Below are 27,479 nucleotides of genomic sequence, written 5' to 3'. Positions count from 1 at the left end.
ATAGCATTTTAAATTTGACTTGAAAAGTCAGCTTCTTGAAGGGGGAAAATATAACCTTTTGATGAAAAACTTGAGAATAGGACACCTGAAAACAAAAAAATGATTGAGTTGATTACAATTTGTGGAAAGATTATTTTGTATTTGTCCACTTTTGCTTCTGCTAAATCTAATCTCTTAGCTATGAAATCTGGTTGCTCAAAGAGCTTTGCTGTGTGGATTTAAGAGCACCTAATCATTAATTCATGGCACAAAGGACCTGCCAATCATGTTTGTAGTCCTTCGGTGCTTTTATAATTGGTTCGTTGCCTGAGATTCTTTTATTTGCAAGCAAAAAAACCTGACTCTAGTTAATCCAAATGAATTAGGAGAGTGTGTTAGAGGGCTGCTCAGAGAAGCAAAGGCTGGGCAGTACAGATCTTGCAGAGACAGAAATCAAAGCAGATCCAAGAAATCATTGGGGTTGATAGCTCATGAACTTCTCTAGGATACTCACATCAAGTGACTCAGGCCTGAGAAGCATCAGTTTCTGCAGATCTCCATAAACTGCCAAAAGTCTGGGAAGGCAATATCCTATTGGCCCAGACACAGTTAGCGTCTCTACCCTTGGATTAACGGCCACTGCCAAGTTTGATAAAGGGGAGAAAGTGAAAGGGAAGGTAATACAGTAAGGCTGCTCAGAGAATCATTGTGCACTGAGCAGCAACCCCAGTTTTCATCTCCTGCCACTGATAACACCACAGTCAGGCTCTCAATTCATGAGGCTAGAAACAGAACATTGATTTTCCTATAGTTTTATCTTTTTAAATTCATGAGTAATTTCAACACTTTATTAAGTACTTACAATGTGCCAGGGAGAAGACAAAACTCCAGGTATAAAGAAATAGGTCCTCAACTAAGAGATACAGGTGTGTAAGGAATGTGATTAGCATCATAAGAGATATAATTCAGGCTTGTGCCTATATAGGATGTTATTAGAAGATTTGAAAAAAGTATCAATCTACATACACCTGAAGGTGTCAGGGAAAGCTTTTCAGAGGAAAGAATATTTGCATTGAGTCTTGAAGGATAAGTGGGAATTGATTACGAAATGAGAATAAAATCCTGCCCTGGAGAAAAAGTTTATTTTTAAAGCATACAGTACCTACAAAGTGTAGAAGTAAGAGACAGCATGGCTCACTGGGGAGCTATGACTAGTTCAGTATTGTTGGACTTTGGGGATCTGAAGGATATGTTGCTGAAAATCAGCCTAGAGAAAGAGGCATGTCCCTGAAATTTCTATCATACAACACTAAGGTGAATGGACTAGATGCTTTAGACAACAGAGAGCAGTAAAGGATTTGTGATTTGGGCAAGTGACTTGATCAGTGTTGCTTTTAGACAACCACTTTGACAGCAGGTGGAAATCAGTACAAATAAGAGAAGACTGGCTACAGGAAAGCTGAAATGGATCAGGAAAAAAGTTTGGGGAAAGTTAATCTCTTTCTCAGGCAGCAGACTAGATGGTAGAGCCACTGACCGGGATGAGGAACTGATGAAGAGAATATTGAAACCATTCAGAATCCAGCAGTATCCATGGTCTCTAGTCAGAAGAGAGAAAAGCTGTAGAGACATATTTCTGAGTCAGTAGCATAAGACATCCATTCAAAATATGGGTATTGATGAGGCTTCATATATGTGGAATATTTAGAATAAGCACAGGCCTCAGGATGGAACCCTGGAGGCAACAAATAAGGGATGGGCCAAGGAAAAGAAGTCTGAGTTGGAAAATCAAGAATAATAGGAGGAAAACCAGTAAAGAGCAGATTAACAGAAAGTAAGCAGAGGAAGGGAATAGAGTTTCAAGAAAGAACTGGGTTGGGATGAGACTTAGCTGCAGGTTAACTCTTTCTCACACAGACTAGGGGTGGAGCTAGGCATCTGATACTCCTAATGGTGCTTGTTCCATTATCATCCAGTTCTTTCCACATTCTATTCAGCTTCTTGGTAGTCCAACTTGATTCCTCAAGATTCATCTCAGAGGAAAGAGGACATGCTAAAGAAGGGAGCACCACTCCCTTTAAAGACACTTACTCGACATTTTGCACCTCACTTCACACAACACTTCTTCCAATCCATTGGCAGAATTTAGCCATATCTGCCTCAAAGGAGGCTGGAAAATACACAACAAATTCTGGGCAACCTCATGGTCCAGCTGAAAATGGAGCTCTATTTTACTAAGAAGGGGAAAATAGATCCCAAAAGCAACCAACAGGAAGTCCCTGCCAGCAGAGACAGGTGAACAATGACACAAACTGAAGTGTGTTCTTGTGAGATAAGAACTGAAAAGTATTCATTGATTTAGTCAGTGACAACCCTGGCAAAAGTAGTGTCTTGGAGCAATGAAAATGTAAGTCAAATTACCGTAGATAGAAAACTGATCTTAAGATAAGGGAAATGAAAATGAATATAGATTTTGCTTTCAACAAGCTGGGCTATGATAAACAAAGATGAGACGTGAGATCAGTCAGCTCAGCACTCTCATGGGAATAGAGCTTGTTAAGAGTCTGGGCTAAGACTTTGGTGGGCCATGTGCAAGCCACAGCAGAGGGAGGTGGCCATCAGAAAAAATGGATTGGAGCGAACTTCTTCCTCTTCCCACCTCTTCTCAAAGCAGTTCGGTTTTATGGGGTTTTGAGATGTCATGTTCGTATATGACCCATTTCATGGTCGGGGTTAATTGGTCAAGGGTAAAACTAATCCAAATTCGTCCAAAGGACCCAATCTCGAAAACCATTTGCATGAATAAGGAGTGGCTAATTTACTAAGATGAGCCTAAATTTCCCTACCATGGGCACTGAAGGTTTCCTACCAGAGAAACAACAAGTCAATTTCATTCCAGAGATTGAAACTATAAGCTGTAAAATAGATTGCCAGCCACGTTTTTCACCATGTGTTAAAAAAACAGCCTGCAATGAGAAAGGCAAACAAAGCCAAGATTAAGAAGAACATAGGGATAAAAATCTGACGGGCTAGTAGCACTTTGATCCTAGCTTCTGGTTATTCCTGAGACCCAGCAACACTCCTCCCCTTGTGGTCTGTGAGATCATCAATATCCTTATGATAAAAGTCCCTTTCCTGCTTAAGAAGTTCTAGCAGGGCTTCTGTCATTTATAGTCCAAGTATTCAATTAAAAAGAAAAGAAAAAAAAATGGAGTTACTGCTGTGGTGCAGTGGGTTAGTGATCCACTTCTCTCTTTGGAGGCTCTGGTTCAATACCCGGGCCAGTGCAGTGCATTAAGGATCTGGTGTTGCTGCAGCTGAGGCATAGGTCCAACTTCAGCTCAGATTCCATCCCTGGCCTGGGAACTTCCATATGCCAAAGGGGTGGCTAAAAAAGGGGAAAAAAAAGTATTCAATCAATATTGAGAGCATCATGCTGATATGCTTAGGGAAGAAAGCCAAAAGAATGTTGAAGTTTCCAAAAGACTGAGAATTTGAGAGTATGTCCTGCATGGCCACCTTGTTTCTGCTTGCTCACTGCCTAAAATCCCTACTCTCCTCACATCCTCAACCCCTGGCTACACTCTGGTTCATGAAAGGACACTTGGATTCCTTCTTTCTATATCCTAGATGAACTGGCCTGATCATATTCTTTTGTGGGGTTTGGAATTTATGTATATATTTATGGCTGCGTCCATAGCATATGGAAGTTCCCAGGCCAGGAACTGAATCTGGATCCTTTAACCCACTGTGCCAGGCCAAGGATCAATCCCAAGTCTCTTCAGCGACCAGAGCCCCTGCAGTCAGATTCTTAATCCACTGCACCACAGAAGGAACTCCCTGGGTTTTTAATTTCGATGCAACAACTGAGTTCCTTAAGTGTCAAGGCTGAGACAATGATGGACCATGTACAGGCTAAAGCTGAGGAAGCCCTCATCCCCATAGGAGCTCTCCTATGGGGAAAAGCAGAAGTGTGTGGGCCCCTGAAAGAGAGGGCAATAGAGGGAGTGGCTCATGCCAATCTGTATATTGCTCAAGAGTAGAGCTTCAGAATCGATTAAACCTGAGTGTGAGCTCTGGCTCCTTATCAATTAGCCTGACCTTGCCCAAATTACTTAACCTCTTTAAAACTAATTTTCCCATCTGTAAAATGGAGCTAGTAGGTAGTATCATTCTCACAGGGTCGTTATTAGAATCAAAAGAAATATGTATATGAAATACTGCACAGTGTCTGACCCATAGTAAACTAACAATGTTAATAATATAATTATATATAATGTGTTAAATATAATATGACATTTACAATAAAAACAAAATGGCATATAATAAAAGTTAAGAGCTTCCAATTTCAATTCCCAACCAGTCCCAGATTCTATTCTTATTTCTCAATGAAATCTAGGTATCCTTGTAATAGCCCCCACTTATCTCCCCCCTCCTTCCGTGTGTGTGTGTGTGTGTGTGTGTGTGTGTGTGTGTGTGTGTGTCTGTTTTGTGACACTGAACACCTGTTTTCCCCCTACTTCACTGCTTATGGTTCTTGCTGGCTCATTTTCTTCTGCTTGATCTTCAAATGCTGTACAATCTCAAGACTTATTCCTAGCTGTCATCATCTTCCTCACTCATTTTCCTAGGCAATAAAGCAAGCATGTGGTATCAATTTTCATCTAATTGAACCCTTGACTTCCAAAAGGTTATCTTTAGCCAAGACCTCTCCCAATCTCATATTTGGAGAAAGACAAACTGAAAAGCAGCTGAAAGGCAACTCAAAATCTACAAATCCAAAACTGATTTCATGATCTTTCCCCCCAGGGCTTTTTATCTTGATTCTGCCAACCAACCACCCATCAAGTTTCACAAGTCAGAAACTTGTAAATTATACTAGACACCATCCTCTTCCTTAACAACTGAATCTATCACTAAGTCCTGTTGATTTTACCTTCAAAACATTTTTTGAGTTTTTCTATTTCTCTTTCTCCATTGCTATCACCCCTGTCCAAGCCATCATCATCTGCCACTTGGGCCCTTGCAATAGCCTTGGAAGTTATTTCATTATATCTTCTCCCATTTCTCTCCAATTTTTCCCCATATTATTGCCAAAGTTATATTTTATATTTATTTGTTTTTATTTTATTTTATTTTATTTTTTTATTTTTTGTCTTTTTGCCTTTTCTAGGGCCACTCCCATGGCATATGGAGTTTCCCGGGCTAGGGGTCTAATCGGATCTGTAACCACCGGCCTATTCCAGAGCCACAGCAACATAGGATCCGAGCCCCATCTGCGACCTACACCACAGCTCACGGCAACGCCAGATCCTTAACCCACTGAGCAAGGCCAGGGATCAAACCCGCAACCTCATGGTTCCTAGTCAGATTTGTTAACCACTGAGCCACGACGGGAACTCCTAAAGTTATATTTTAAAAACACAATTCCTTCTATGGTTTTCGGGGTCCTTTGAGATAATAAACTCCTTATCATGGCATACGAGGCCCTTGATGATCACATCCCTGTATGAGAAAAGGCGAGTGTTGGAGTTAGCTAACACTGTCTGGCACTGGCATGCAGACGGCTACATTCTCTGGAATTTTGCAAGCTGATTGTTTAACCACTGGTAGTTTAAATTTGGACGTAGTAGGAACCTGTATCCTATGGAAACCAGAAAATGCTACAAAGCAGCGCTCTTCCCCCCTCCCCCCGCCCGCCCTGAAAGAACCACCACTGCCTACTCCTCTCTCCAGCCTCAAGTTCTTTCTTGCGTTCTATGCTTTAACTTGGCACAGACCAACTTTAAGTTCCTCTAGGAAATCATACTTCCTCCTATTTAAGAGCTAGCAAATATATTGGCCCTTCTGCAGGAAACTACAAACTCTAAGATATCGGTAACTATGTTGGCCCAACATCATATCTTCAGAGCCTAGCAGTGCCTGGACGTAGTAGGTGTTCCGTAAACATCTGATAAATAAACACCTACTTTCACAGGGATTTTTATGAGTTTCATGATGCCTATTAGAATGCCTCAAAAGTGATAAAATATGTGAATGTGACTGAGTATATTAAAATATACTTTGCTTCTCAAACAAATGTATTTCTTCCTGTTTTTATTAGCTTTTTCTATTTTTCACTCGTAGTACCACAATTCTTTTTCAAAATGATCAATTTTTAATTTCTATGAAAGTAGTAATAACTGATGGTGATATTAATATTTATTTAACTTAAATTTGATTTTTACTATCATCATAGAATTATGTCAGAACAGATGAGGATGATATCTGCAATGAATTCTTTGAAACTTCTTTCCATTTTATTTTATTTTATTATCATTTTTTTTGGCCATGCCCATGGCATGGAGAAGTTCCCAAGCCAAGGATCAAATCCATACCACAAGCAGCGACCCAGGCTGTGTGGTGACAATGTCAGATACTTAACCTGCTGCATCGCAAGGAAACTCCTCTTCTTTCCATTTTAAAAGGTAGCTTTCCAGAAACACGTATTCTTCCTCTTTAGACAATGGAGTAGTTGAAACATAATGTTAAACTATTTCCTCTCAAAAGAAATTTGTTTAAATGACCAGAATTCTCTTGGAAAACACTTCCAGTAACTTCTAATGAAGTGCAAATGCGTCATCTTCATAATTATTGAGATTATATCTACTGGTAGAATGTTCTGTTTATATAGAAAAGAATTATACTCATGTCTATTTTGCTATCCATACTTTTAGCTACTCATACATTTTTCATGCTACTCTCTTCCTCCCAATGAATGTTTTCTTTTGTCCCTGGAGTACTAAATGCAAATCATATTTAATTTAGCATGTGAACTTACTTACTAACCAAGTCAATATTTTACAAAAGTCATAGTTTTTCTTGATATATCTACTTCTTTTGCATAATTGTCTCTTAATTTGGTGAGACTAAGATGCTCTGTCATGGAGTAAAATGGGAAAATAGTTTAATATATAAAAGTAGTATGGGATAAAAAGCTACTCCTTACCTTGATTACCGGTTGTTTTTAACATTTTTTGTACCAGATGTGATTAAGTAGATACGCTCTAGATTAATATTGAGGATCTAGTCAATCCCCTGTGTTTTCAAGTCCAAATTATCTACATATTAGACATAACATAAACAAAAACAAGTATAGAATAATCTTCTCAAGCTCACATAGAGCATTCACCAATATAGACTACATTCTGGCCCATAAGACACATCATAACAAATTTAAAAGAATAGAAATGTCTGCTTTCAGACCACAGTGGAATTAAACTAGAATAACCAGATGTGCTCAGGTCTTTTTTTTAATTTTATTATTTTTATTATTATTTTGTCTTTTTAGGGCCGCACCCGCAGTGTATGGAAGTTCCCAGGCTACGGGTCAAATTGGAGCTACAGATATGCTCAGCTCTTAATCCATGAGTTGTTTTCTTTCCTTTGCTTTTTTGTTTTGTTTTGTTTTGGTGGGTTTTTTTTAATTCTGTTTTTGTTTTTACTGCACCTGCAGCAAGCAGGGATCCAACACCCCACAACACCCCCCCCACTCCCCCTCCCACCCCCCGGCACAGCAGTGACAACGCCAGATCCTTAACCTCTAGGCTACCAGGGAATCCTTATTCTTGTACCTGGACACTCTCCAGCAATGCAGTGCCCCTTGACTGTAAAACTGCATGATTTTGCCTCACCTTAATTAAAGTTGCTTGTGTCTATCATTCTAAAATTGTTACCCGTTCTTCCGTGCAGCACTGTTCTAATTTGATGCCGGCTTCACTGTCAGTACACACTGCGAGTTGCCATTAGTCTCTGGCTCTAAGTCTGCAAGTTGTCAGTTGTGTTTGATCATGGTAGACAACAAGCCAACAACTTAGATGAAAATAACTTATTCTTTTCGTTAATCATAGAAATGCTTGTAGTTTTTGCTTGGGTTTTCTATGGACTTCAGGTGTCCTTCTATGTTTGCCCATGTAGATTTACCTTATAGAAACATTCTGCTTTTTCTTTTTTAAGCTGAGTCTTATAATTGAAATACTAGTCATGGTTTTCTGTTCAGAATTTAGATTTTTTTTTCCTTTTCATAAGACTTACAGCTTATACAACTTACTAGACACTATTGTTTCATAATTCATCTTAATTCAGTGCTAAATATTTTCCATTTGATTGTATTATTTCACTTGACTGTTTCTCATAGAAGACCTTTGTAATTGCTCCTTCAAACCCAAAGACTGCATCAGGCAGAAAAAATTTATGCAGAAAAACATTTAGGTTATGGCCTTCAAAAACTGGCTTAATGTAAAATCATTATTTTTTAAATATTCAACACATCTCAAGTGTTCACTACATTCTTGCTCTTTCTCAATCTTCCTGACCCCCTCTAAGTCATATCTCCTCATAATATGCTTTTATAATACTACTTTATCTTTTTTTTCCTAAATTTTATCTGTTTGTAAGTATACATTTATTTTTAGATTGCTTAATTAATGTCTAAGTTTCCTTATAGTTTGTAAACTCCATGAAGGCAAAGATTGTGTTAGTTAAAGAACCGAGTCAAATGTTTTAACAAAGAGGACCACAAAGAATGCAGTTTATACAGGTTGCAAGTCTTTTTCTCTTTCATATAACACTTCAGATGAGGGCAATCCAGAGCTGGTGGAAGGGCTCTGCTTTCCTCAACACAGGGCCTCCATCTCTGAATGAGGAGGGCTCCAAATTTCTTACTATCCCCCTGTCAATTAGAAGAGGAAAAGGACAAAGCTGCACAAGTTCAACAGTATTTTAAAAGGGGAAGAGTTCCCCGGTAGCCTGGTGGTTAAGAACTTGGCATTGTCACTGCTGTGGCTTGGGTTACTGCTGTGGCTTGAGTTCAGTCCCTGGCCTGGGGCCTTCTGCATGCCACAGGAAGTAAAATGAAACAAAGAAAGAGGAGATTAAATCTAGAGGGACAATTAGCAGTGTGCCACAATATCTGGGTGTGTCCTACTCAACATTATTTCCTCAGAGCCTAACACAGTACCTGTTCCATAGCAATTGCTGAACAAATATTCAAAGGATAAATGGATGGATGGACTTTACATCTTCACACCATCGCTGACCTTAATCCATATTTGACCCTTCCCTCTCTCCCAACCTGAGAAAACTGTGGATCCAGAAGAAGAGAAGTTACTGTAACTGGAAAGTTACAGTAACGAGAGAATGGTTGCATGCGTTTACAACAGCAAGCAGTTTTCTGGCAAGGGTGAAGCTGATGAAACTCACAGATATTTATAATGTGAGAATCATTAATCCTTAAGGTGAAATGAAGACATTTCAGAACATATTCAGGCGACTAGGGTCTTCAAGTCTAGTCATCCTTTGCAACATTACCCATAACTCTAAGTTGAAAGTGTAGCAATTTTTTCTTCCAATTGAGTACAGAGGATTGTTGGAGGGAACACACACACATCTCCAAAACACAAATTTTAATTCTGAGAGATAGTTCTGTATGAATATATAATAAGGAAAAAGAAATGTTTCTCTCATAACTGAATTGTTACTTCCCACCATCAGATAGAAATAAATGGGAAATAGGACCATGGCTCTCCAAGGAAATTTTAATTGGAACATTCTCCATGTCCACTTAGCACCTTCTACAGCACTTTTTTTTTTTTTTAGGACCATACTTGTGGCATATGGAAGTTTCCAGGCTAGGGGCCAAATTGGAGCTGCAGCTGCCACAGCAACGCTGTATCCAAACCACATTTACAACCTACACTGCAGCTGTGGCAATATCGGATCCTGAAACCACTGAGAGAGGCCAAGGGATCAAACTGGCATCCTTAGGAGGACTATGTCAGGTTCTTAACTCTTAGTCCCTCTTCTTCACTGCTGAGCCACAGTGAAAACTCCTACAGCACTTTTCATATATTGTTACAATTAATGATATTGCAAGGTATTTGAGAACCGAAAGTATATCTTGTTTATATTTATATTTCCCCCCAGTATCAAGTAGCACATAGCAGTACACAGCAAACATCAGTGGAATGAGTCAATGAATAAATGAGGAATTCATGAATCTCCTGAGTTATTGTGCTAAAAATGTAACTGGAAAAATAAAAGATAACTTGAAGAAACAAACCTTCTCTCTCCTCTCAGGAAAACCTGAAGGAATCTCAGAGCTTTGGTAGGGTCTTCATGAAGAAAAGGCATTAGTCATTAAGAGGAATATTTGGAAAAAAATGGAAGAAGGGAAATACCATTTTTTGCTAGCCTAAAAAATGTGAAGTATGATTGTGAGAAAAATATTTCTCTTATTGTTCGATTGGAATTCACAATCAATCAGAATTGAGATGTGCTTTGGGAGGTGGTGTGTGTGTGTGTGTGTGTGTGTGTGTGTGTGTGTGTTTGTGTGTGTGTGTGTTTTAAATATTCCTCACTGCACAATTGGGAAAAGGCATTGCCATTCTGTGGGCTCACAACTCTCTCAGATCGACTTGTACTAGAGACCTCATACTCATTCTGGCTCTTGCCAAGCCACTTAGGAAATGTCAGCATGGACCATCAACTCTCTTGCCCAATCCACCAAAAACATAACTTTGAAATGAATATCTCATGTTTGAAAAAATTGCACCTCTGTAGAAGAGAAGAAAGGGCTGTGGAGGAGATCCACCTCTGTGATTAAGAGGCATGGTTTCCAAAAGGAGGTATAGATTTGCAAAACAGAAGTCAGAAGAACGAAGCATATGGAATGGAAGGAGTCAGATTAGGAACACAGATGTGTCGAAGACGGTTTCCCTTGGGAATGTCTTAGCTTCTTGATCTCTCTGGACCTCGGAAAAAGTCATTTTTGGTACATATTTGGCAACATCCTTGAATTACACTGAACTGTGTAATGAAGTTTGAAAAAAACTATTCTGAGTATAGAGTGGTGGGTGGCAGTGAAGAAGAGAGAGCCTGCACTTAATCCAACTTGCCCACCTTGGTAACCATCGATAGAGGCTATGGCCTCTTACCAGGCCTGGGATAGAATGAGAGGAGGGCAAGGGTGCTGGCGGTATCACTCCCACACACAGGAGAGGCAAGATTTCAAATTAAAGAAATCAGTTCCCCTTCCCCAACAGGCAGATAATTTTCCTCTAATTTCCTCAGTATTTGAATCTTATTTGAGTTAACTTGTGAAGATGTTTAAAGACCAAGAAATTCTTATTTCCATTTCCAAATAATTTTCCTATAAGTAAGAGGCCAGAGACCCTACTGGTATTAAACAACTTGTGTTTGTCACTGTTATCTGAGTGATCCCAGAAATTCAATGGGCCACCTGTGGGAAGAAAGGGTTGTAATAATGCTCTGGATTTAAAGAACCCAGTACTCTGAGGACCTAAAATAGTTTCACAACTAACCTTTATTAAATAGCATTTATTTCTTAAGCTCAATGTAACAGTTATTAGTGCAGTAACTATTGAAAAAGATTATAAAAAGCTTTTAAAATATTATAATGCTTTAACTATAAACTAATTAGCACCTGTTCTCAATTTGAATGTGTCATCTCCAATCTGGAACTCTAATTCGAAGCCAAAATAGCCATTTGGCTATCAGTATTCACTCATTTCACACAGATGTATTTATTTACATGTAATTTTCATGTTTACTATGTGACTGCTCATTTCTCTGTTAAGTCTCCTAGAGGAGTTCCCACTGTGGCATGGTAGGTTAAGGACCTGGCGTTACCCCAGCTGTGGCTCAGATGTGATCTCTAGCCTGGGAATTTCCATATGCCACAGTGTGGCCAAAACAAACTCCAAAAAGTCTCATAGAAATTCCCTATCATCTTTCCATGGTTTACAAGAGCTGCATATTTCCTAGTTAAAGGGCATGTACCCAGCAGGCATTCAATAATTAAACATTGATGACGATCAGGCTCATGGTAATGGAGGATGTAAGATGAGTTAAATTCAACATTTTCTTTATCCAGCAGAGATGTATATTCTCCACCCTCCCACCCACCCCCACCCCCACCCCCGCCATGGCAGAATTCCCATGGCAATGATGCAATCTCAAGGCTTCCAAAGTGAAAATTTCCTCTCATCTGCCTGCACTTTCCTTCCTTTAACTCAAAGTCTTCCCCTCGGGGACTTCCTCCCATCAGCATAATAGGCTATGTGAAGGTCCCTGCCTGCGGCCCCTCAGCTGCTGCTCGGAAATGGGTTAGCTAGCAGGGCTGGATTCCCTCCCCACCCCATCATCAACATCAATTAGCAACAGTTCCCAAACTCTTGCTTGTGAAGGTGGCATGTGGCCCCATCTCTTTGGAAAAGCTCTCTGGCCCATAAAATGGTTCATTAGTTAGATAAATCAGTACAGGGCCATCACTAACATTCCGGGAAATGCAAACCAAGTTGCACAGAGAAATCACCACTTTTGTGTCTTATGAAGTCTGCACATTCATTAATAATTTGTCAGGAAATAAATTGTGAAATTTTATTTCTCTTTCTCTCTCTCTTTTTTTTTTCCAGTGGCCACACTCCATGACATATGGACGTTCCCAAGCCAGTGACTGAATCCAAGCCGCAGCTGCAACAACACCGGATGGTTAACCCACTGCACCACAACGGGAACACCTGCAGTTGGATTCTGAACCCACTGTGCCACAGTGAGAAGTCCAGTTACGAAAATTAGATTAACTCCAATTAATCTAAGTTTTCCTCTTAAGCTTAAAGCCAATAACCTTGGATTCTCTTTTTATAACTATATTAAGTATATTCATTGACTAAGTAATTTTTTAACTGAGCCAATTATGCAGATAAATTTGGGCCTACAGGAGGTGCAATGCCGACCTGATTTTTTCGGTAGTTCTGTCTTTAATCTCAACTAAATATCATGTAAAGTCTACACTGACTCATGGTATGTACCCAGCAGGCATACCAGGAAAGCAACACTGTGTAGAGAGGATTAATCATGTTGAATCAGCATGATACTCTAGCTTCCTATTCATCAGATTATTTCCCATTTCCATCCTCAGATTACATTTGAGTACTGAAAAGTATTTGCCTGGCAAATAGTGGGCATATAAATATTCATTCCTTGAATGAAAAAACCTCTCCTTTGTAAGACAATTTTTTTTGTTTATTGTTTTATGTGTATGTTTGCCAAATTCTGTACCATTTGTTTTATTTTTTCATATATAATGATTTTTTTATTATAGCTGGTTTACAGTGTTCTGCCAATTTTCTACTGTATAGCATGGTGACCCAGTTACACATAACATATATAGATTCTTTTTTCTCACATCATCATGCTCCATCATAAGTGACTAGATACAGTTCCCAGTGCTACACACCAGGATTTCATTGCTTATCCATTCCAAAGGCAATAGCCTGCATCTATTAACCCCAAGCTCCCAATCCATCCCACTCCCTCCCCCTCCCCCTTGGCAACCACAAGTCTATTCTCCAAGTCTATGATTATCTTTTCTGTGGAAAGCTTCCTTTGTGCTGTATATTAGATTCCAGATATCAGTGATATCATATGGTATTTGTCTTTCTCTTTCTGACTTAACTTCACTCAGGATGAGAGTCTCTAGTTCCATCCATGTTGCCCATTTGTTTTAATATGTACTACAAATAAAAAGAATTTCTAAGGTCAAGTATTTTTGAGAAGATTTGAGTAAAATTAAGTTAGATAAGTTTATTTACTGAATCATTTGTGAAAACTACATTGTTTGAGGTCATAACAATTAAATTATTTAGAAATGCCCAGAGCATGATTTAGTTTACTCCTTAAGGTGTTAATTTTTCACTGACCATCATAATTCAATATGTCTTGCGGCACAGTAGGTTAAGAATTGGGCATTGTCATTAAGGAAGTGGCTCAGGTTGTTGCTATGGTTCGAGTTCGATTCCTGGCTTGGAACCCTCCACATGTTATAGGCACAGTCAAAAAAAAAAAAAAAAAAAGAATTCAATATATATTGGCTACGCTAATTAAAAACCAGATAATCTGAGTTTGCTTATTCCTAGAAATGAAAATAATTTTCAAACAATGCCACTAAAAATTGTTCTAAAGTTAAAGGCCTGACAAGCTTAGAATTCGATATATGGCCTAGATTTATGTATATAATATATATTATAAATATACATTTAAAAAATTCTTTTTACTGCCACATCTGTGGCATATGAAGTTCCTGGGCCAGGGGTTGAATCAGAGCTGTAGTGAAGCCTATGCCACAGCTTGTGGCAACATCAGATCCTTAATGAACTGAGTGAGGTCAGGGATCGAACATGCATCCTCACAGAGACAGCGTCGGGTCCTTAACCTGCTGAGCCACAGCAGGAACTCCTAAATATACTTTAATGAGTTATCTGATTCTGGGTTCTTTTAAATTCCTAATTTATTTTATAGTGTCAACACAGCAGTAATAATACTTATTCAGTGCTATATCATTTTCTGGCATGATATTCACAAGGTGCTGGTTCTTAGCACTTCATACAAATGAAGATGGATATATGCAGAACATTTGTCAAAGATGTGGAAGTGGTCAGTAGAGGCTACTGGGTGCCCTTTCAGTGGGGTTCTGGGTATTAGCAGGAAGATCCATAAGACCATTCCCACCTCAGATGCCAGTTGAAAATTCTGGGTCTCCCATATTTCCAACAAACCAGCTATGATTTACGGCTTCCCAGACCCCCACCTCAGGTTAAATAATTTGCTATAATGGTTTACAGAACTCAGGAACACATTTTACTTATGTTTACTGGTTACTTCAAAAGATATTATTACTTCATAGCACAGGAAATGCTACTCAATATTCTGTAATAATATAAGGGAAAAGAATGGATATATGTATATGTATAACTAAATCACTTTTCAGAACACGTGAAACTAACACAACATCGTTAAGTCAACTAACTATACTCCACTAAAATTTTTAAAAACAATAAAAAATATAGATACAAATGAACAGTCAAATAAAGAGGCACACCAGACAAGGTCCAGAAAGGTCCGGGGTATAGGAGCTTCTGTCATCCTAGAGTTGGGGTGTACACTAATCTGGCACATGAATGTGTTCACCAACCCAGATGCCCTCCTTAACCCCATCATTTAGAGATCTCTACATACGCATGATTAAGGAAATAATTGGCCATTGGTGATTAACTCAATCTCCAGATGCTTTTCTCTCTGGAGGTTGGGAAAGTAGGTCTGAAAGTTCTAAGCTTTGAATGAAGGCTTGGTCTTTCTGGTGACCAAACCCCACCCTGAAGGTATCCAGGGATTCCCTAAGAGTCACCTCATTAGAACAAAAGAAACTTCTATCACCCTATCACTCAGAAAACTCCAAGGGCTTTAGGACTTCTGTGCCAGGAATGGGAGATAAAGACCAAATATCTTTCTATGATACAACAAGAAGGTAATGCAGCAACTGCTTTTTTTTTTAAAAAAGGAATCGGTTGTTAATGTTGGAAAACACCCTAGAACTGTTGGTCAGAATTTAAGGACTTGACTGACAGATGAATGAATTAAGATGTGGTACATATATATGATAGCATATTACTCAGCCATAAAATGAGCAAAGTAATGCCATTTGCAGCAACATGGATGCAACTAGAGATTCTCATAATAAGTGAAGTTAAGTCAGAAAGAGAAAGACAAATACTATTGATATCACTTATGTGTAGATTCTAAAATATTGCATAAATTAATCTACCTACAAAACAAAAACAGACTCACAGACATAGAGAACAGACTTCTTTGCCAAAGGAGACGGGGGAAGAAGTGGGATGGATGGGGAGTTCAAGGTTGGTAGCTGCAAAGTATTACATTTAAATGGATAAGTAATGAGATCCTACTGTACAGCATAGAGAATTATTTCCAGTATCTTGGGATATACCATAATGGAAGATAAACATGAGAAGAAGAATGTATATATATGAATGACTGGGTCACTATGTTGTATAGAAGAAATTGACTCAACACTGAAAATTGACAATACCCTAATAAAAAATAGGTTTAATTAATAAAAAAAGAAGTTAAGATCTTGTACTAGAAAAGGAGATGTGGCAATGGAAGGAGAGGAGCAATGTGAGAAACACTGTCAAGCTAGAATTAATAGAATTTAGATAGCCAAATGAATATGTGCAAGAGAGGTGGAATGGCTTAGACATGGCTCTTAAGTACCAGTCTACATTGCTGGGAAGATATTGAGGCCGCTTACTGAAAGGTAAAATTAGAGAAGATTTGGTAGGAAAGATATTCAATCTTATACATGCTGAGTTTGATATACCAGTAAAAGATCCAAGTACAACAGCTCAGATAGGAAGATGGAAATATTAGGGTACAGTCCAGTGATAATTTTATACTGTACTGAAAAGATTGCTTCTTTAAATTGGATCAACCCACATGTAACTTTGACACATGTTGACATTTTATCCTCTCCATCAGATAACTTTTAAAAGAAACTCAAGTATTGGAGATAATTTTCACCATCAAGAATGCAAGTTGAGAAAAATAGTCATTCCCAAGATAAGAAGAAAATATAAATTATAAATGAGTCCCTGAAGGACTCATGTAGATATTTTCAGAAAAGGTAATATTACTGCCTTAGGGGCCCAGACGATGTTTTTGTTTTGGCCATATGTTAATTATATCCCTTTTTCTAAAGATTGGCTCACATCTTCCTCTGCCCCTCCATGTAGCATTGAAAGGCTTTCTTTTCATTCTGTTTTTCTGTGTTCTGTCTGATTGTACCCTTCAAATTTTGAAAATAATGTGTAGCTTAGCAATGTCTTTTGACATATTCAACTTTTTCTCAAATAGTCAACCTTATCTAATCCCTGTTAGAAATTGTTGAAAGATGCAGTCGAAATATGGCAAGAGGAAAAGGGGAGGGTCAGAGTGGAAGGAGAGTTTTTGAGGCACGCTAGGCCAGCAGGTAACTTCTGCACAATTTTAGACACATTATTTGGCAATGAACTCTGAGTCTGGTGATCAACATTGTCTTCAGTTTTGCCAAAGATTATAATTCACACCTCCCTAATCAGTGTGAACATGCAAAAACAATCTTCCAATTCAGAGAGTGAAATTGTCATTCTCAAACTTTTTGCATACCTTGCTTCACAAAGTCTTTGGCTGACTATTCTCTCACACTGGAGATGAAGCCCCTCTTTAACCAGTTTTACCGCTAAAATTTTACCACTGAAAAAAGCTTCCTCAGTGCCATCAGGCTCTACCTAAATCAGCCACACTGACCCTTCTGTCATTACTGATTTATGAGTTTGTGAATGAATATTTGTCCTTCTCAGACCACAAGCTGAGTCCTCCATTGACTGGGGGTTTGTAGACCCAAGAAGGGTCATCTTTCAGCTCATCTATAAAATGAAGCAATCACATGGCACTGTCCCATTAGCGGCTTTTCCCCCTCAACCACAGCTGTATGCCCATAATCTTTCAGTGGCTTTCCAGAAGAGCAACCAAAGAAACTACAACATTAATTCTTCGATGGCTTTGGCTTTTGAAAACCATCTCTCTCAGATTTAGCCTCTAGGCTCATAAAATATTTAGACTTAAATCATTTATTTCTTTCCAGAGGATGTTACACAAATTTAATCATTAGTTTAAGTCATTTCCTTTATTCTGACCTGAGGTAAACTGGATTCTGTTGAACCAGCATCAAAAACATCTCAAAGTTTTGAGCTCTTGCTTTTTAAATTATAATTTTTGCAGAACTTGCAATCATCCTTTTAAAAAATTCCAAAACAAGAATGGGTTTTGAGATTAGTTGTCATGTCAAGAGTTATGTGAGCCAGAACTTTTCAGGGAAAAACACAAGGCATGTTTCCTGTGAGCAAAAGAAAAGAATATTATCTTTCAGCTTTATGTATTTCCTTTAAAAATACAAACTGTTGTGATAAGATTGGGACCAACAGATGATGACATTCGTGTTGAAATTCTGCTTGGTGTCCAGAATGAGCCCATCTGTTCAGAAGAGAAAGAAAGTAGCAGGAGTCACAGACTTTTACAAGGAACATCTTTTTCTGTAGAAACCTCTCTGGAGCATTCCATTTGTTTAATGAGTTCTGTCTATGGCAAAATGCCAAATATTTATTACATAAATTGAAATTTGATGCTACATAAGCCAGTAAGATTCTCTGATAAAATTCCAGGTAGGGTGAGAGACAAGTCTGTCCTTAACAAAATTCAAGAAGAAATGTGAGAAGCTTCAGGATAATTTCTCATGATGCAATGAACTGCCTTTTCAACAGTAAGAGACACAACACAACATTCCATGAAGAGTTCATATTAACATGTTATCCTAAATTCTCTAGAGGAATTGTACCTATAAAAATTTTCACAGAATTTATTTGGACACCATGTCATCATTTCTTCTATCAATTTAGAGTAGCCAATAGTCACTAGAAACTAGTTCATTCACTCATCCATTTATGGTTTTATTCATTAAATTAATAAAAATGTATTGCATGCCTACTACATTCACTTGTTTTACAAATTTTATGGGGCATTGGCCATGTGCCTCATACTGGACTTTAAAAAATACACATAATAAGTTTGTGCCTGCCTCCAATGTATTTAGTCTCATTAGGCCAAATAATGAGTTTTTTGTGTTGTTTGTTATTTTTATGGCCACACCCACAGCATATGGAAGTTCCCAGGCCAGGGATTGAATCCAAGCTGCAGCTGTAACCTACATCACAGCTGTGGCACTGCTAAATCCTTCGACCCACTCTGCAGGGCCTGGGATTAAACTCATGCCTCTGTACAATCAAGGCACTGCAGTTGGACCCCTAACCCACTACATCACAGCAGGTACTTTAATAATGAGTATTATTAAGGTAGTTATTAAAATGAAATAAGGTAGAGGTCTTAATTTAAAATAACTTCAGGAGTTCCCTTTGTGGCTCAACAGTTAACAAACCCAAATAGGATCCATGAGGATGCTGGTTCAATCCCTGGTCTTGCTCAATGGGTTAAGGATCCAGCATTGCCATGAGCTGTGGTGTAGGTCACAGACATGGCTCGGATCCCATGTTGGTGTGGCTGTGGTGTAGGCCAGCGGCTCCAGCTCCAATTTCACCTCTAGCCTGGGAACTTCCATATGCCGTGGGTGTGGCTCTAAAACAAAATAAAATAAAATAATTTTAACTACTATTTATTTAGAGTTTACCATGTGCCAGGCCCTGACAAAAGCATTTTATCTCATTTTAAATGTATTGTCTCATTTATTCTCATACACGCAAAAAAAAAAAAAAAAAAAAAAAAAAACCCTAAGTGGTAGGTATTAATTCCAATTGGTAAATGATAAAAGAGGTTTAAAGACATTATCTCTCATCACTTGGTGACCACCAAGTACTCTGCATATTACCATTTTTTCCAGTTAAAATATTTTTTACTTAAAGTAGAACAATTGGGTAAAAATGTCTTAAATCATAAGCATATTAAATGAAGTCACATAAAAAGAAATCTGGAGACAAGATGTTCCAGGGTTAGTTAAGTTCTCAGCTTCACAATAGGAGGGTTCTGCTTTTCCATGTTCTCTTGACTTTTACCTCAGTGTTACAAGAGGGCCAGCACAGCTTCAAGCATCCCACTCTTATATAAGAAAATCCAAGAAAGGGAGGGACAGAGAACTTGTTCCAGCTTTTGTTTTTTAATTAATCTTTCTCATAAACTCTACATCAGACTCTGGCTTACATTTCATTGGCAAAAAACAGGCCCTCACACCCATCCCTCCACAATTTACAGGCAAGAAGTGTGGAATTATGGTGACTGGCTAAGATTGATTATGATTCATCCCCTGAAACTGAGTATGAATTTGCCTTTTATATGAATAAAATCAGTTTTTGATTAATAAGTGAGAAGTAAGCAACCTAGAGGCTCTCCATTATACACTAAAGTATTCATAGATTCCAGATAATACAGCATTTTCTAGCTTGCTACAAGACATCACCTTCCGTAAAACTCTAACCAAGATAGAAATGTTGAATGGGCCATTAACCTAAATACATGAAACTGGAGAGGAATAAAACTAAGGACATCTCCCTAGGATAGACATATGGCCAAAAAGCACATGAAAAGATGCTCAGCATCATTAATTATTAGAGAAATGCAAATCAAAACCACAATGAGATATCATCTCACACCAATAGGAAAGGCCATTATCAAAAAGTCTGCAAACAATAAATGCAGGAGAGGGTGCAGAAAAAAAGGGAATCCTCCTACACTGTTGATGGAAATTTAAATTGGTACAACCACTATGGAAAACAGTTCCTCCAAAACCTAAAATAGAACTACCATATGATCCAGCAAACCCACTTCTGGGCATCTATCCAAAGAAAACCATAATTTGAAAAGATACACTCACCCCAATATTCATTGAAGCTCTATATACAATAGCCAAGACATGAAAGTAACCTCAATGTCTGTCAACAAAGGAATGTATAAGGATGTGGTACATATATATACAGTGGAATATTACTCAGCAATCAAAAAAGAAATGAAATCGTGCCACCTGCAGCAACATGGATGGACCTAGAGATCATACTAAGTGAAGTAAGTCAGACAGTGAAAGACACATACCATATGATATCACTTATATGTGGAATCTTAAAAAATGATACAAATGAACTTATTTACAAAACAGAAACAGATTCGCAGATTTCAAAATCTGTGAGTTTGTTTGACTCACAGACTTTGAAAACAAACTTAAGGTTACCAAAGGAGAAAGGTAGTGGGGAGGGATAAATTAGGAGTTTGGAATTAACATATATACGCTATTATACATAAAACAAATAATCAACAAGGACCTACTTATAGCAGAGGGAACTCTACTACTCAATACTCTGTGATGACCTACATGGGAATATAACCTGAAAAAGAAACCAACAAAAAATTATAGGACACCTTGATAGATTTTGTGCCTTGTATACCATATGTAAACGTGCTGACACCAAATTTAACCTGAAGATGGGGCCAGCCATTAAAAGAGAAGAAAATATTGTACTACACCATCAAACACAATAAGAAAATGTAAACTAATTATATTTTTGTTTTAGAACAATTTAAATTACTGAGACAAAGATTTTAAGTCAGAACTCTTCCAACACCTTTTCTTTAAACTTTGTTAAGAACAATTAGTCTTATCAATTCAGATTTCTTGACTGACATACTACATGTAAAAAATTTTGGCCGCACATTTAAAAAAATTCTTAAATTTATTGAAATTTCAGCTTCTAGTTTAAGATGTTGGACTGAAGAAACATTTATTTAAGCACCTCATTTGGAATCCCTTTAAAACTACAATAAAGAAAATTTAAAAATAAATAACCCCATGAGGAAGAGGACAGAGGAAAAGAACAAAATATTAGAAATTAGAAAATAAATGCATTAAAGATGCACTATAGATGTAGATCTCTAAACTAAAAGTAGGAGAAGCTGATAAATTTATTTATACCACAGAATGCTCAAAAGCACCATATAAAGTAATGAAATTAAGCATGCTTGGGGGTGGAGCAGTTGCAGCACTTAAATAAAGAGGATTTTGTAGAAATGATTTCTAGATTCATAATTCTACTCTTAACCCCTAGGCAACTGCCCCATGTGCTACCACAGCACAAGACTGCAGATTTATTTATAGGAAGCACCAGGAGTTCCCATTGTGGCTCAGAGGTGATGAATTTGACTAGTATCCATGAAGATACAGGTTTAATCCCTGCCCTCACTCAGTGGGTTAAGGATCCAGTCTTGCTGTGGCTGTTATGTAGGCTGGCAGATGCAGATCCAATTCAACCCTTGGCCTGGGAACTTCCATATGGTGCAGGTGTGCCCCTAAAAAAAAAAGAGAGACACCAGCACAGCTAAAGTCCTAGGTACCATGTGAAAATAAGAGATTTAATTGAGCTTATATACACTGATTACTAAATGCTGAGAGACTGTATTCCTTATACATAGCAATACATAGCAGTTGGAGTCCTGCCCGTTAAAAAATTAGAAGGCCTCTCTGGGGAAACTGACTAGCCCAAGATGAAAGATCTACAGATTTTGACTTTGAGGATTCCTTAACAATTGTTTCATCTAAATCACCATGTATGTAGTAATCAATTTTAAAGTCCTGGCCAAACTTGGCATTCCCTAGCTTGAAGATACATTACACCATTCACTGCCTTCGTAATCAAATGGAATTCTTTCTGTGTCTCATCACACATCCTTCTTCTACACAGCTCTGCTCATCTTCTTTCTAAGTCACCTTCTTTTTTTTTTTTTTTTTTTGTCTTTTTAGGGTCATACCCACAGCTATGGAAGTTCCCAGGCTAGGGGTCTAACTGGAGCAGGAGCTGCCAGCCTATGCCACAGTAATGCAGAATCCAAGTCGTGTCTGTGACCTACACCACAGCTCATAGCAATGCCGGATCCTTGACTCCCCTAAGCAAGTCCAGGGATCGAACCTGTGTCCTTGTGGATTCTGGTCAGGTTCATTATCACTGAGCCATGATGGGAACTCTGACACCATCATATTGAATTAAGAACCCATCCTACACCCAGTGTGACCTGATCTTAACTAATTTCATCTGCAAAGACATTAATTCTAAATAAGTTCACATTTTGAGGTTCAGGGAAGGATATGAATTTTGGAGAGACACTATTCAACTCAATGCATTAACTAAAATGTTATTTTTAGAAACTGCATTTTAGTACAAATTAGGCAAATGGATTAATAGAGCAGAATAGATCATTCAGAAACCCATATATTTATTTTAGAATAAAGATTATAAAAACAAATCAGATTAGTAATTGGCTATCCATTTTAGAAAAAAAGAAAATAAATTTTTAGGACTTCTTCCAAACACATTAAAAATTAATTTTTATATAAACTAAAGAGCTATGTTTTAAAAAGAAAAACAAAAACTATTAGAAAGTTAATGTAATTCATACAAAGAAAAGACTTTTCAAACAATGAAATAAAACCAAACAAATGTAAACAAAGCCACAGGCTTGCAGGAAATTTTTGCAGGATTTTATATATACATAAAGTTATCCTTCCTAATAAGCAAAGAAATACAAAATTTGTTTGGCAAAATTCAGATATTTTGTTATTTCCAATATAGATAAAGATATAGAGGGACAAAAAAAAAAACAAAAAACAAAAAACAAAAAAAAAAAACCCTGGCACATTAGCGGTGAGAGTTAAGTGAATAGGGAAAGTCTTATTGGGAGGTGATTAGCCAATATCTAATACTTTGAGCAACATCTTCTAAAAATCTATCCCTCCACACAAATTACTAATATATGTGTACAATGCTGCTTATTTTAGTATTATTTTAATAATCAAAATTATTTTAAAATAATGAAAAAACTCTACTTCACAGTATTAAACAGGTGCTTAAATGAATAAATCATAGTGGCATATGAAGACATGTAAACATCTCCAAAGCACAGTATTACATGAGGAAAAACAACATCACTAAATAATGTCTATATTATAACATACTAGCAGATTAGAAAGTAGTTTAAAATATTGTAAAGTAATATGGTTCTTTTTATTTTAAAAATTGAATACATGTGTAAAAGTAGAGAGAATATGCCTCCTTTTATAGAAATAGAATTACAACTTTATATACCGCATATTTTTACCAAATTTACCTCTGGATGGAAGAGGACTTCCTAAGTCCTTACTCATTTTTGTTGTGGGAAATATATTATTTTTCAATAAATTTATATTTTAAGAAGAGATACTAATAAAGCTGTGGGGTTCACCTTGACCTACTAAATTAAATTTTCCGGGAGCCCTGAATCTATGTTTTCAAAATCTTCCTTCATGATTTGAACAAGAGGTCAAGTTTTGGAGTCACTGAATTAAGATACTGTTTCAGATATAGAAGTGAGAAATGAGAATTGTCTAAATCAAGCCATGTAAGTAAAAATGAAAATACATGGGGAAATAGGAAGATTTTTATTTATTTTACAAAAATGGAAAGAAGTGTTCATTAACACATGGATTAGGTAAATATTAACTCAAAATTCTGTATCAAGAATAGATAGTCTGAGGTTTGCTCTGTGGCACAGTGGGTTAATGATCCAGCTTGTCTCTGTGAAGGCACCAGTTCAATTCCCAGCCCCACACAGTGGATTAAGGATCCACTGTGGTGAAGGTCACAGATGTGGCTCGAGAGTTGATCCCTGGCCCGGGAACTTCCATATACCGAGGGGGCAGCCAAAAAAGGTGGAAAAAAGGAAAAAAGGAAGAAGAGATAGTCTGCATGAGCATGATGGGCCCTCAAATGGCCTAAAAGAACTAAACTGAGGAGTTCCTGAGTGGTCTGGTGATTAAGGATACTGTGCTGTCACTGCTGTGGCTTGGGTCACTGCTGCGGCTTGGGTCACTGCTGCAGCTCAGGTCACTGCCCTGGCGCAGGTTCTATCACTGGCCCAGGAACTTCTGCATGCCATGGGTGCAGCCAAAAGGAAAAAAAAAAAAAAAAAAAAAAAAAAAGAGCTAAACTGAGTTTTTGACATTGTGCTTACTTAGAAATATAACCCTCAGAGTTCCCGCTGTGGTGCAGTGGAAACGAATCTAACTAGTATCCATGTGGAGCCTCGCTCATTGAGTTAAGGATCCAGAGTTGCCATGAGCTGTGTTGTAGGTCACAGACTTGGCTCAGATCCCAAGTTGCTGTGGCTGTGGTGTAGGGCAATAGCTGTAACTCCATTTCATAGCCTGGGAACTTCCACATGAGTGCAGCACTCAAAAGCAAAAAAAAAGAAAAGAAATCGAATCCTGAAACTTTGCCCCTACAAAATTACTGTGTGACTTTACTACATTCAGGTAGTTTGCCTCCCATGCTTCTAAGTGAGTGCATACTCAATGTTCTGGGAAATATCCCAGCAGGCCTAACCCACTGTCATAGAGCTGACACTTAAATAAAATGACTTTTCTTCTTATCGGCTTCATGTACAAAGAATTCAACAAAGCTGCAGTCTGCAGAAACCCAAAGGTATGTCCTCTCCAAGACTCCCAGCTGACCTTCTAGGCCTAATGGAAAAACATGAGCAGAGCCACTGAAGCACAATTATTTCTTTCACAGTCAATATAACAAAATATGGTGTGAATGGCAACATAAAAATTCTTGCTTGTCAAAATTTCCCAGGTTTCTTTATATCTGGTGGAGCACCCAGACATCAAGATCACAAGAATCCCACTCCAGAGATTACCTGGCTGTGATCTTCAAGTCTGAATCATGATTTCTTTTGAAGTGCTGCTCCCATCCTTTTAGGAGATATTGCTATTTCTACTACTATACACACACTACTTCCTGTGGTTGTGTTTGAGATCCTTCCAGAGGGCATATTTAGTTCCACCTCTAGCATGCACATGACTTAGTACCCACAGAAAGAAAGCAAAACAGGATGGTCTCTGTGAATTAGCCTCTGTGGCTGGAAGATATCACCACACTGACTGGGAGGTGAATTTAATAACTAGGAAGACTTGCTTAATGAGTGGAATAGTGACACCCCCCGATCCAAAAAAAAAAAAAAAACCCACCTTGAATATCAGAATGGGACATTATTTGGAATAAAGATCTGTGTAGATGTAATTAAGGTTCTCAAGATGAAATCATCCTGGATTTAGGATGGGTCCTGAATCCAAAGACTAGTCCCCTAATAAGAGAAAGGAGAAGGAGATCTGACACATAGACACAGGGGGAAAAGCTCTATGAAGACAGAGGCGGTGATGCAGCTGCAAGCCAAGGGCTTGCACCATTATAGGCTAGGAGAGGGGCACGGAACAGATTCTCCCTCATGGCCTCCGGAAGGAGAAAATCCTGCCAACATCTTTATTTTGGACTTCCAGCCTCCAGAAGCAGGAGAGGATACGTTTCTGGTTTTTATAAGCCACTACCTTTGTGATCGTTTGTTATGGCAACTGTAGGAAACTAATACAGCTCTCAGAGCTATTCCAAACATACTCTGGATAGCAAAGAAGTAAAAGCTTCTCAAGTGGCATTGCTTTGAAAATTTATGATTCGAACAAGAGGTGTTATCTCTGAGTCCCTTTATGCACAGTACAGGGGAGATTACTTTTGTGCTTCTAAGTATGTTCACATACATCTGATTGATCTCCATGGTACACATGGGTCCAAAAAGTGTCATTAACTGCACTCCACAGTTCAGCAAATAAACCCCTTGCCTAACTTCATCTGAGGAATTCTATTTTTTAAAAACAAAAATGTTTTATTGTAGTAATTGCAAACTCAAATATATGCAGAACCTGGGCACTTGTAGAAACAATGCTAGTGGAATGAGGGTAAGCAGTGTTACTGGTAGAAACAGGGATTCTTAAGAACAAGAAAGCATATACCGTGCACAAAGGGAGAAGCTACAGTTCACTTCCATTCAGCTATTGGGCCAGTGTTGTACATATTCTTAGTTTTCAAGAAAAAACTCAAACCAAATAAAACACACACCTGGAGACCGGTTACGGCCAAAGACCACCAGTTTCCGGCCCTTGTGTTTTTCTTTCTTTTTTTTTTTTTTTTTTTTTTTTGCCTTTTAGGGCCGCACCCACGGCATATGGAGGTTCCCAGGCTAGGGGTCAAATCAGAGCTACAGCTGCCAGCCTACGCTACAGCCACTGCAACATGGGATGTGAGCTGCATCTGTGACCTATACCACAGCTCAGAGCAATGCCAGATCCTTAACCCACTGAGCAAGGGCAGGGATTGAACCCTCAACCTCATGGTTCCTAGTCGGATTCGTTTCCGCTGTACCACAACGGGAACTCCTGCTTTTTTCTTTAAAAAAAAAGATTATTAAAGTATAGTTGATTTATAACATTGTGTTAATTTCTGCTCTACAGCAAAGTGACTCAATTTTATATATATATATATATATATATATATATATATATATATATATATTCTTTATTGTATTCTTTTCCTGTGCTTTACAGTAGGACCTTGTTTTTTATCCTTCCTGTATATATAATAGTTTGCCTCAGCTAATCCAGAACTCCCAATCCTTCCCTCCCTACCACCTCCTTGACAACCACAAGTCTATCCTCTATATCTGCGTGTCTGTTTTTGTTTCATAGATATGTTGATTTGTGTCATATTAGATTCACATATAACTGATATCATATAGTATTTATCTTTATTTTTCTAACTTACTTTGTTTAGTATATAATCTCTAGGTCTATCCATGGTGCTGCAAGTGGCATTATTTCATTCTTTTTTATGGCTAATTCTCATGTACATATATATATATGTGTGTATATATATATATATACATATATACACATATATATATATGTATATATATATATACACATATATATATATGTATATATATATATACACATATATATATATATATGAATATAACATATCTTCTTTATCCTTCCATTTGTCAATAGATATATAGGTTGTTTCCATGCCTTGGCTATTGTAAATAGTGTTAATATGAACATGCATCAAAGGAATTCTTGATAGATGGCTTCAAAACAGACTCTTCTTAAAAAAAAAAATTGGGGGAGTTCC

The 27,479-nt window shown here is 37.8% G+C and overlaps 1 long non-coding RNA gene across 1 annotated transcript in view; it reads right to left on the bottom strand.

The window, feature by feature from the left end:
- LOC110260265 overlaps positions 1-18,855 on the bottom strand; it is a 32,618-nt gene extending 13,763 nt beyond the window's left edge. The window contains exon 1 of the long non-coding RNA XR_002343229.1: positions 17,571-18,855. This is a non-coding gene — a long non-coding RNA (uncharacterized LOC110260265). The remainder of the gene's footprint in view (positions 1-17,570) is intronic.

The sequence above is a fragment of the Sus scrofa genome, chromosome 4 (genome assembly GCF_000003025.6).
Source record: "Sus scrofa isolate TJ Tabasco breed Duroc chromosome 4, Sscrofa11.1, whole genome shotgun sequence".
NCBI lineage: Eukaryota > Metazoa > Chordata > Mammalia > Artiodactyla > Suidae > Sus > Sus scrofa.
Note: the sequence above shows the minus strand (reverse complement) of the source record. Positions and strands in the feature narration are given on the sequence as shown.